At 37.1% G+C, this 12,326-nt stretch overlaps 1 protein-coding gene and 1 long non-coding RNA gene across 2 annotated transcripts in view; one reads left to right on the forward strand and one right to left on the reverse strand.

Moving 5' to 3' along the window:
- Positions 1-1,183, reverse strand: part of LOC136852025 (uncharacterized) — a 38,053-nt gene extending 36,870 nt beyond the window's left edge. The window contains exon 1 of the mRNA XM_067126499.1: positions 1,051-1,183. The gene's annotated coding sequence lies outside the window, so the exon portion shown is untranslated. The remainder of the gene's footprint in view (positions 1-1,050) is intronic.
- LOC136852030 (uncharacterized) overlaps positions 1-12,326 on the forward strand; it is a 194,650-nt gene that overhangs the window by 174,908 nt on the left and 7,416 nt on the right. The gene's annotated exons all lie outside the window — the stretch shown is intronic.

A 12,326-nucleotide genomic window follows, 5' to 3' on the forward strand; every position in this document is an offset into this window, starting at 1 on the left:
GACTATTGTCAAACCAAAACAAATATGGAATCCAAATCACAAGAGGACTCTTTTCAAACCAAAACAAATATGGAATCAAAATCCCAAGATGACTATTGTCAAACTAAACCAAATATGGAATCCAAATCCCAAGACAACTATTGTCAAACTAAAACATATGGAACCAAAATCCCAAGACGACTAATGTCAAACTAAAACATATATGGAATCCAAATCACAAGACGACTCTTTTCAAACCAAAACAAATATGGAATAAAAATCCCAAGACGACTATTTTCAAACCAAACCAAGTATGGAATCCAAATCCCAAGATGACTATTGTCACACTAAAGCAAATATCTTTATCTGGCAGAGTTGCCAGTTACCACTTATGTAATACAAATCTTATTGCTAATTTAGAAGTAGCTATTTTGTCCCACTAGCTCTCACGGCGCTCGAGCTCTTTCGGGACTGACTCTATTGTAGCGTCATTCTCTCTCTCTCTCTCTCTCTCTCTCTCTCTCTCTCTCTCTCTCTCTCTCTCTCTCTCTCTCTCTCTCTCTCTCTCTCTCTCTCTCTGTTGAAAAGAAGGAAAGGAAAAATAGAACTCAATTAACCAGTTGGGAGGAAATTTAGTTTTACCTATTATATGTACTAAAGTGAGAGAGAGAGAGAGTGGGGGTATGAAGTTAATTCCACAAAAAATATTTATGTATAAAATTAAAGAGAGAGAGAGAGAGAGAGAGAGAGAGAGAGAGAGAGAGAGAGAGAGAGAGAGAGAGAGAGAGAGGTTGGGGGAATGGGCTTTTGACGGCACAGGCATTTGCTTGCAAATATTATTTTCCTCCATCTACGTACAAAAAATCATCATTTATCCAGATTCTTTCGAAAATGTTCATCCCGATTCTTACTTGTCAGTCAGACAATGAAATAATAATAATAATAATAATAATAATAATAATAATAATAATAATAATAATAATAATAATAATAATAATAGCTTTTCTATGAATGATATTATTTAGAGCGAACATTGATGATTTCCATTTACTGAATCAAAGAGCAACTCACCTTCTTCTATCTCTCTCTTTCTCTCTCTCTCTCTCTTCTTCTTCTTCTTCTTTCTTACTATTTATGTCCACACACTGCCAGTAAATGCACTTTCTGTCGAGTCCCAGAGTTTAATGAAGACGTGTTATCTCTGTCACTGAATAACGCGTACTACTTGGAGTGTCTGATAGAGCGAGAGATGCATTTACTCATGTCCTGGTGTATCGTATATCTTATGAACTTCATGTACACACACATACGCACGCACAGAGAATATATATATGTGTGTGTGTGTGTGTGTGTGTGCTTTAACCTGCAGAAGTACCTCAGTGGGTTGGTCATGAGAGAGAGAGAGAGAGAGAGAGAGAGAAATGACGTTAATTTTACCAAATAAAGAGAGAGGAAAAAAATAACGGAAGTCGTGTCGTCTTGATGAGGTTAAAGAAAAGTGCAGAATAACGGGAATAAGAAGAAAACAGCAAAAGAGAACAGCCGAAAGCAAAGTAGAATTAAATAAAAAAAAAAAAAAAGAAGTTGGTGTCATGAAAGCGCATAGGGGGAGGGGGAGGAGGAAGAGAGAAATGCTCAGAACTTTGTCATAGAATGATTCTCAGCATAGTGCTAACTGTGAACTTACACCGTTCCCTCTTTCCTAAAATAAATGGAGAAATGAGTGAATGAATAGATAAATGAAGTGGGTAAGAGGCAATAATTAGTCCTCTCTCTCTCTCTCTCTCTGACTTCAAAGAGGCAGTGAGTAACCATTTCCTCTTCTGACAAACCTTGACGTTAAGAAACATCCCAAGTTTGTTGTTGGTAGCTTCTCTCTCTCTCTCTCTCTCTCTCTCTCTCTCTCTCTCTCTCTCTCTCTCTCAACCCCCTCAACCTACAACCCTGTGCCCACAACCCTTTTACAACCCTCCACCCAGCGAGAGAGAGAGAGAGAGAGAGAGAGAGAGAGAGAGAGAAGAGAGAGAGAGAGAGAGAGCGCCATAAAAAATAGTACTATTCTTAGCGTATATTATGAATCCTTTGATATTACTGTGATGTCTGTAATAAATCATTTATAATTTGTATTAGCTCTCTCTCTCTCTCTCTCTCTCTCTCTCTCTCTCTCTCTCTCTCTCTCTCACACACACACACACACTAGAAAATCGATGTTTTGTTCAGACGAACAAAAAAAATGCCTTTAAACCCGTATTTACAGGTGACATAGGCCTGGGGTGAGCGTAAATTTTAAACATTTGTGGGGGGGAGAGAGAGAGAGAGAGAGAGAGAGAGAGAGGAAACAGCAGAGCAACTGCTGCAAACAACAGAAACAACAAAGGAAAGTAAAGAAATTTCATTAAAAAAATTACATTAAAAGAGCAAAAACAGTCAAACCGAGAGCAGAGTGTAGTAGCGGCTGTGTCACAAGGGCGTAAACCTACATAGTAGGGTAGACAGAAAGCAGCCTTATTGACCTGATGCAATAAGGACGAAAATAGCTTGAAGCTCTCTGAGCATCTTCGTCTTTCCTTCCCTCTCAAAATTTCTCACCGGATAGTCATTTCCTGAGCTACTTTTTTTTTATTTCGCTCATTTTTTTATATTTCATTCGTGTTATGGGAGTTATAATATAAGTTGAAATAAAGATGAATAAACGCTAAATAAAATTGTATACGATATATAAAATCGACTGCAAATACGAGAAAAAAGTGAAAGTTTAAGTTTAGAACTTAAACTTTAAATTAAAAACTAAAGTTTGTATCGTCCCAGTTCACTTTTTTGTGCATTGTGTGTGCTGTCTGTCTGGTGGGCGTGGTCTTGTGACGTTCTCAGCCAATGAGAATCCAGCCGCCACACCTTTCTGCGTTCTGATTGGCCGAACTTTCCCTTACCCAGAGTTACCGGATGTAAACAAAGCTCCTTGCTGGTTCTCTTGGCGTGGGTGTGACAAGTTGCTGCTCATTTCAAGCGTTATCATTTTTAATATGAGAGAATTCAGGATTTGTATAAAAAGGAACAGGAAAGGACTGTAAACACACAAGATAGAAATGATGCATTAACTGTATTTTATGGGATAAAACCCACAGGATGAATTTCGATCATTATCACACAAAAGAAATGACGTACACACACAAACAAAAGATGCTAAGTATGTGAAGAGAATAATAGCCTCACTACTTGCAACAGATGAAAAAAACACTCGGAGAACATCAGCAAAGGCTTAGTTCTGAAGGGGTCAGTCCTAATTACTGTAGATTATTTTGGTCAGGAGGTCAGTGTTTAGCACAACCGAAGGACCTCGGGAGAAGGATTGCTGAGAATCCCCAGACTAAAGGGAAGGAGGCAAAGGGTTAGCGAGGACCCCGTGGACAGACACGAAGGACCCTGGACGAGACCGACGGACAGACAGACAGACAGGACTCCAGATCGCATCCCAAGGTCCATCTGCAGACGAAAGCAACAGGAGCTATCGTGAGCTAAGAGCTGTGTTGTTCAAGTTGTTCCTATGAAAACGTGGAAAGAGGAGGATGGGGTTCACTTGACGTGTCTCTTTCTCTTATTCACGATAATGATGATGCTCATTTGTTTCCCTTTGATGCTTCGTGTTGCGCGCAGAATGATGACGTTCTCAAGACCTCCTCAGTCTGTTAGGGAGTGGCTGGCTTTAACGGGAATGTTATCAACGCTCGCAGCTTCTTTTCGTTCACTTTCGTCCTCCTTCATTCTCTTTCATTCGGGTGTTTCAGTTGAGAGAAGAGAAGAGATTTAAAATCAAACATATATATATATATATATATATATATATATATATATATATATATATATATATATATATATATATATATAATATATATATATATATATATATATATATATATATATATATATATATACACACATAAACAATTCAATATGAGAAAGTTGCCAAGCCCTTCCAAAGTCCTTCCTTTAAGCCAAAGGCTTCATCTGCTTGTATTTCCAAGCCGTGATCACTCTCAGTCGTGTCTTCTCAGCCTGAAAGCGTGTTCTTCGTTAAACCGTTCTCTGCCGCAAGATAACGACACACGTGTCATTCGTAAATGAACATGAAGCGATTTTATAACGAAAAAAGGAGCACAAATCTGTTTGAAATCGCTCAGTGTGGAGTGTTCCTTATAATAAGGTTTCTTTTAACCCTTGCTGATATGTGGTGACCTTGAAAATACATTCTGCTTTAGGTGCCAAGTCTCTCTCTCTCTCTCTCTCTCTCTCTCTCTCTCTCTCTCTCTCTCTCTCTCTCTCTCTCTCTCTCTCTTTTTCTGTATATATATATATATATATATATATATATATATATATATATATATATATATATATACATAACACACTTAACATTCAGCCATTGTTAAGACGAGAAATGGATAAAAAATAAGAAAATTAAAAGCAAAGCTTATTCGTAAATAACTTCTTAACTATATTTTGGCCTCATTCTGTTATTATTATTATTATTATTATTATTATTATTATTATTATTATTATTATTAGCACACAGTTAAAGAAACACGTCGAAGATTCCGTCTGCCTTCGGGTAATTCTTATTTACTTTAACTTCATCACCTATCGTTCAGAGAAAGAGAGAGATAGAGACGGGGGGGTGGCTAAGAACCAATTGGTTCCTTAGCAACGGGACCTACAGCTTATTGCAGAGCCTAGGGAACTTTTCCATATCATCCCCTCATGTCGTCTTCGAAGAAAGATCCAACGTTTGTCATTTAGCTTTGAGTTAATTGCCCGAGCGTTTGGACAGAGAGAGAGAGAGAGAGAGACACTTGACTATTCCGTCGACAAACACTTAAACATTGCACGTGTTTTTCGAAGCATATAACCTTGTGTGCAACTCTTAATACCGTCTTAGTTGAAATCTGACCCCCAATATACCTATAATTCTATCAGTCAAGAGGCAAAGTCAGAAATAGTGACGGAAACAGAAAAATTGCCCTCATTTCATTTCATGATCAAATTCAGGCAGTTATTATGTCAAGAGGTTATTATGTGCATAAGAAACCGACTGATATATATAATTATAAATGTTGAATAAGCTTGCTGCCTTGCCGTTGTGGCAGTTGGCCATGATCCTTGGACCTAGTCGTTTGCGGGTTTGGAGATAATTCGGGACTGACCCCTAACCCTGAAAAAAAATTTTTAAACCCACGTGCTGATAAGAATGTGATCATATTTGCTGATACTCCCCATTTGATCAAGTTCATTAGAAATCATTTTTTGGACCTGGGTTTTCTTATGGAAATAGTGTATCTGTTTCCAGTATCCGTGAAATGCTGATGAAAACCGTATCAGATTTTGTTCTAAGATATAAAACTAATGACACAAACATCTATGTATGTGGCTTACAAAGACAGTATGTAAAGTGTGTTGCACAGCTACTTTCAAATTCATGTGCAGCGAAGGCAGTGAGTGTATTGTTTAGGGAAAAAAGGGGGCTTCCTACTGAACAACGGCTGGAAGGAAACTGCCGATTTTGTAGCTACAGTGAATAGATGGTTCGGTATCATGAATTCCTCTATGATGTTCGGTGACATAAAAGCCTGCAGTGCGTTTGGGATAAATTTGGGTCGCCAGGAAAGTGCTCTACAAAAAATGATTGATGTCATGCTGGGAATGAGGGTAAAGGAACCCAAATTCGACTGCCTTAACAAATTGCAAAAAGGTGTGATATTATCTTGCCACTCAATGATTGGGCAACACCATGGCATTTCTTTTACTTTGGTTCGGAGATTGAGTCAAGACTGTCTTCAAAAAAAATTTTTGGGGGGGATGCATCAGGCAGAAGAGGGGGGGTTCACATGATCATCCCGATACAGTTCATTTTGAATATAGATTGAAAAACGTTTTGCTAGGCAGGGATACTGAACTTGTTAGCGGCAAGGCAAACTGCGACAAAGGAAGTGGAAGCCTTGCCCAGTTGTCCCATGAAATGGTATCATCTGGACGTGATGGAAACGGCCCTCACGAATCTTTCCGTGACAGGGAATGGCCTTGGAAGCATGTGTGACGAACATCATTTTCAGAGACCTGGAATCTGATGTGGATCTTCAGAATGACGAAATGTTTCCTGAGGAAACAGAATTTGCTAAATGTCAGAAATCAGAAGCAGACACAATGGGGTCTATCATCGAAGAGGAGCCCTTAAGATATATCGGGGGATTTGCAGTGGAAAAGTTTTCCTTTCAGTATCCAAATACAAGTGACGTTGTAAATAGCAAAACGTCAGAGACCGGGGGGCGGTGGGGGGGCGGGCATTAGAGAAGTGAAGGAAAACTCTGTGCACCATCAGACGAACGACTTTTGTTTATAAACTGAAAATTTTAAGAGAAGTTTTGACAGCAATTCATGGCAAGTTCTTAAGTTCTTCATTGGCGGGGTGGGTAGAGCTCTCGGCTAGCACGCTGTTGGCCCAGCATTCGAGTCTCCAACCGGCCGGTGAAGAATTAGAGGAATTTATTTCTGGTGATAGAAATTCATTTCTCGTCATAATGTGGTTCGGATTCCACAATAAGCTGTAGGCTCCATTGCTAGGTAACCAATTGGTTCTTAGCCACGTAAAATAAATCTAATCCTTGGGGCCAGCCCTCTCTAGGAGAGCTGTTAATCAGCTCCTCAGTGGTCTGGTTAAACTCAGATATACTTAACTTATGGCAAGGTCTTAGACCAGGAACACAACGCACGGGAACAATGGCTGCTGGAAGGAAATCTGCTGCTGTGGTTGGTGTTTCTGACGACGAGGTTCCTGAGTTTTCGCCAAAATATCATTGTTGTTTTAGAAAGCGGCACCTCAGCAACATTATCGACAGGAATCAGAGGAAACAGAAGGCTTGCAGGAGCACAGTAAGAAGAAAGACGGCGAAAACAGCAGCCTAGTCTCCCCTGAGGAGGAGGAACCCACACTCGGCTGCTCGGTGAAGCAACGTCTCGAGATCAGTCCCTCCTCTCGCTCCATCTCCACGACTTAATAATATCATGTAAATGGTATTATAAAAGCATTACCAAGGCGATTATTGTTATTATGATTATTATTATTTTCCGGAAAGGTCTCCTTGCTTCGTGCTATTTGTTGCCTGTCAGAGTCAGTGCTGTCGAGTTGGGGGAGTTGGGGGGGGGGGGGCAGGAAAAGACGCTCCGGCGCGTGACGTCATGCGCAAAGGACGCATACTTTCGCTCACTGGTGAGCCGACCTCTCAGAGATCTGTATTTAAAGGAACTTGCGTGTATGTACGTATGTATGTGTGTGTGTGTGTGTTTGGCTTCGACTTGAAAAGTATATCATCTCTGGCCAGCTGTTCAATGCAGCTAAATACATAAAATGTCCTTCAAAGTGGAGTTTTAAATTTACTAAATAATGCTGCAGGATTATGAAGATATATATATATATATATATATATATATATATATATATATATATATATATATATATATAGAAATCAATATATAAAGAAGGTGAATTAAAAACAAAAGAATGGGGATAAAAACAAAAGAGTAATGATAAAGAGTAAGTTTGTATTCAGAACCACTTGCGCTTGAAGGTTAGATTATGAAAATACAAAATACAGAAAGCAAAACCGTAGGCCTATAAACCGCACCCACACACATAGAGAGAGAGAGAGAGAGAGAGAGAGAGAGAGAGAGAGAGAGAGAGAGAGAACATTCCTTGATAACGATTTCTTCCCTCAACCTGAAGAGGGAAATCCGCCCTTATTCCTGACGCCAGAAGGTCGAGAATGCGGTGTTCCTCGGTCCCTTCTTCGCTTCCCCTCAAGCTTTATCTCTAGACCCATAGAGTCCTTATGGTGTTACCAAGTTGAATACATCAGTTATTGTCCTAAATACACAAATAACGTCTATTAGTTATTAACAGAAAATACAACATTGCTCATTTAACTTATACGACTTTATTATAGAAGATTTATGAAGGAAATTGTCGAGGTTTTCTCAACAGTCTAGACTCATAACCATCAGTACTGATAAGGGAGATTTTCAGTATCAGTAATGTCTCACCGAATGGCGTCTGAGAGAGAGAGAGAGAGAGAGAGAGAGAGAGAGAGAGAGAGAGAGAGATTAGCTCTCGGAATATCGATTAAATACCTCCCAGAAAAATAAGTGAATTCTGTTTATATCTATATCTATCTATCTATCTATATATATATATATATATATATATATATATATATATATATATTTTATATATATATATATATATATATATATATATATATATATATATATAACTTAATGATAAATAATATTGCCAAGACCAGGAAGAACATTCTTTATTGTACAAGCTTTGAGGTATAAAACCTCATCATCAGGCTGAAAAAACTGACAAGGATGAGAATCAATAAAATTACAATAAAATGAATTGTCATAATAAATCTTCCTTAAAAATACTAACGAAATATATAAAATGAACAAGTAAATACAAACTAAAAGGGTGAGACGTAAAATAACGAAAAATTAAAAACACAAACATAAAAATATGAAAATAAAACTAAAAGTGAAATGTAAACAAACTACCACTCACAAAGTAAAATATTTAACGACCTAATTGAGTACCTGCTATGAAATTACACGATAGCTAGTTGAATACCAGACGAGTTTGTTGTTCAATTCCGGCTTCATCTTTTTAATAGTCAGCGACTCTGAAATTAAAAGGTCAGTCTATTTGAACAAAAAGACAGTACCCGAAAATCCAGGTCAGTGAAAGGATGGTCTTGTGTTAAACTGTGTTCTCTAATGGCAGAAAAGGGTGGTTTGAAAGGGGGAAACCTAGTTCTAATAGAAAGACCTCTGTGTTCCAAAATTCTGTGTCTGAGCCAGCGGGAACTAGATCCCACGTATCGCAGACCACACTGCAGAACAAGTGAACAAGTAAACGACACAGGAATTAAGGTCCACAGGCAGAGTAGGCTTCTCTCTCAAAAGTGATCTTATTGTAAAGGATTACAGAAAACAAACCGGAAACTGATCTGAGGGAAACAATGCTTAAGTATTTCTTGCAACTTTTTCGGACCATATAGCTACTATAACCAAGGTAAGGCAATTTAATGTACTTTACATCTTTACTAGCAGTACTGTACACCGGTCTGGGACAAAACTTTTCATTTAAAAATTTTCAGAACTTTGTAAAATACAAAAATGGGATATGAGTTTTCAGAAAAATAATTCTGGAGGAAAACCATATCTTGATGAAATAAATTAAAATCACAACAAACATTGTAGGCTCTATTAATCAAAGTGCGTATTGAGTTCATCTTATACAACTTTGGCGAAAAACTAGTAATTCAATCCCAAGCCAGTAAAAGTACTTTTCCTATAAACAGAGGTCTCAAATTTGCCACTATTTCTGTATACCTGTACATCTAAAAATGACAACTTATTATCCCAGACCCGTCTCACAAGTAAAAAAGAAATGTTAGGGTGACGAATTAAAATATTCAAAAAACAAATCAACATGTGATAATTCCTTAAACACAAGGAAAGTATCATCTACATTTCCTTGTGTTTGAGGAATTATCACATGTTGATTTGTTTTTGAATATTTTAATTTTCACCCTAACATTTCTTTTACTTGCGAGACGGAAACAGGATAATAAGTTGTCATTTTTAGATGTCCATACAGAAATAGTGGCAAATTTGAGACCTCTGTTTATGGGAAAAGTACTTTTACTGGCTTGGGATTGAATTTTCAGTTTTTCGCCAAAGTTGTATAAGATGAACTCAATACGCACTTTGATTAATAGAGCCTACAATGTTTGTTGTGATTTTAATTTATTTCATCAAGATATGGTTTTCCTCCAGAATTATTTTTCTGAAAACTCATATCCCATTTTTGTATTTTACAAAGTTCTGAAAAATTTTTTAAATGAAAAGTTTTGTCCCAGACCTGGTCACTGCTAGTAAAGATGAAGTACATTAAATTGCCTTACCTTGGTTATAGTAGCTATATGGTCCGAAAAAAAGTTGCAAGAAATACTTAAGCGTTGTTTCCCTCAGATCAGTTTCCGGTTTGTTTTCTGTAATCCTTTTACAATAAGATCACTTTTGAGAGAGAAGCCTACCTGCCTGTGGACCTTAATTCCTGTGTCGTTTACTTGTTCACTTGTTCGCAGTGTGGTCATGATATGTGGGATCCAGTTCCTGCTGGCTCAGACACAGAATTTTGGAACACAGAGGTCTTTCTATTAGAACTAGGTTTCCTTTCCAAACCACCCTTTCTGCCATTAGAGAACACAGTTTAACACAAGACCATCCTTTCACTGACCTGGATTTTCGGGTACTGTCTTTTGTTCAAATAGACTGACCTTTTAATTTCAGAGTCGCTGACTATTAAAAGATGAAGCTGGAATTGAACAACAACTCGTCTGGTATTCAACTAGCTATCGTGTATTCTCATAGTAGGTACTCAATTAGGTCGTTAAATATTTTACTTTGTGAGTGGTAGTTTGTTTACATTTCACTTTAGTTTTATTTTCATATTTTTATGTTTGTGTTTTTAATTTTTCGTTATTTACGTCTCTGCCCTTTTTAGTTTGTATTTACTTGTTCATTTTATATATTTCGTTAGTATTTTTGCTGAAGATTTATTATGACAATTCATTTTATTGTAATTTTATTGATTCTCATCCTTGTCGGTTTTTTCAGCCTGATGATGAGGTTTTATACCTCGGAAAGCTTGTACAACAAAGAATGTTCTTCCTGGTCTTGGCAATATTATTTATCATTAAGCTAAGATTTCCAAGTAGCCGCCCAATTACTGAGTATATATATATATATATATATATATATATATATATATATATATATATATATATATATATATATATATATATATATATATATATATATATATATATATATATATATATATATATATATATATATATATATATATACTATATATATATATATATATATATATATATATATATATATATATATGTATATATATATATATATATGCATGTCCAGTGTGGAGACAATAGGCCTATTTATCAGAAAGGAAAACCCACGATTTTCAAAAGACGAAAATATTTGGGACCATTGAAACGCGTCAGTCGTTGGTTTTAATTCACTTGTCACTGATAACATTGATAAACTCCCCCCCTCTCTCTCTCTCTCTCTCTCTCTCTCTCTCTCTCTCTCTCTCTCTCTCTCTCTCTCTCTACTATGGCTGGACTATTCTACTATCGTTTAAAGTCATTTAAAGTCCTTTTCTTACTGAGGACAATGACCGTGTCAATAAATGTCACTGACATTTTACTGTTGAATATCAACGACGGTTGAGGAGGAGACAGTGCATGAAGGAAGGAAGGAAGGAAGGAAGAGTGGTCCATCTGACTACAGCGATAAGTCACTGTCTTGGATGATGTTGCATGGCGATATTTAATCATAGTTTTTTACAAGTTTTAAATAATTTAAAGTAATCATGGAACTTTTAAAAAGCCAGACACCTCATTAATGAATCAAATGGTGTTTACTTCATCTCTTGTCTGAGAATATAGAACCATAACAAAGTAAAAATAAAGTTTAATCGGAAAGCGAAGTTGCCAATGAGTGAATTAACCTTAGCTCTTGATTGGATGTTTCCTTTCCAGAAGCGATCAGTGGCGTTCGTGGTGTTGTGACAGAATTGTAACCCTGTTTCATTAATTATAGCTAAGTTCCTTTATTGTGTATCGTCAATTATTCAACAAATAACGTTTCGTAATTTCTTAACATTATTTTTTAACTCAAAGGAAGTCGAGTTTAACATAAAACATCGTTGCTGCAATATTCGTGATTATATGAAGATAATCTCCTTAATAATACTTATGAACTTCATTTTCTTTATTCTAAGAAAACCGGAGTTAAGGCTCTCTAAGTTAAATTAACAATGTTATGTTCGTTGTCTTCCCCATCATTAGCGAATGAACGTTATTTTTGTAATAAGGATGTGAAAACGTCAGACGCCTCTTCCGTTCATCAATCACGATCACGTATCACGATTATCAACACAGCGAGAATCTCACGTATATATTTGTATGTAGAATTTCCCGGCCTTGTTGCCGATATATCTTTTATCACTGCATGCACATTATGTCTCTTTTATTGCTATGTGTTTGGCTGTCAACAAACACAAACTGCTCTCGCTCAGCGTGCAGGTCACGTTGTTGTTTCAGATTTAGCTGGCCTTGTGCCAGCACGGGCTCTGCTCCTAGAGCAGCCCGTAGAGGCAATCGGAGGTCCGTCCGCACGCTGCTATGTATACCTGTGCCCAG

This window comes from Macrobrachium rosenbergii, chromosome 24 (genome assembly GCF_040412425.1).
Source record: "Macrobrachium rosenbergii isolate ZJJX-2024 chromosome 24, ASM4041242v1, whole genome shotgun sequence".
Lineage (NCBI taxonomy): Eukaryota > Metazoa > Arthropoda > Malacostraca > Decapoda > Palaemonidae > Macrobrachium > Macrobrachium rosenbergii.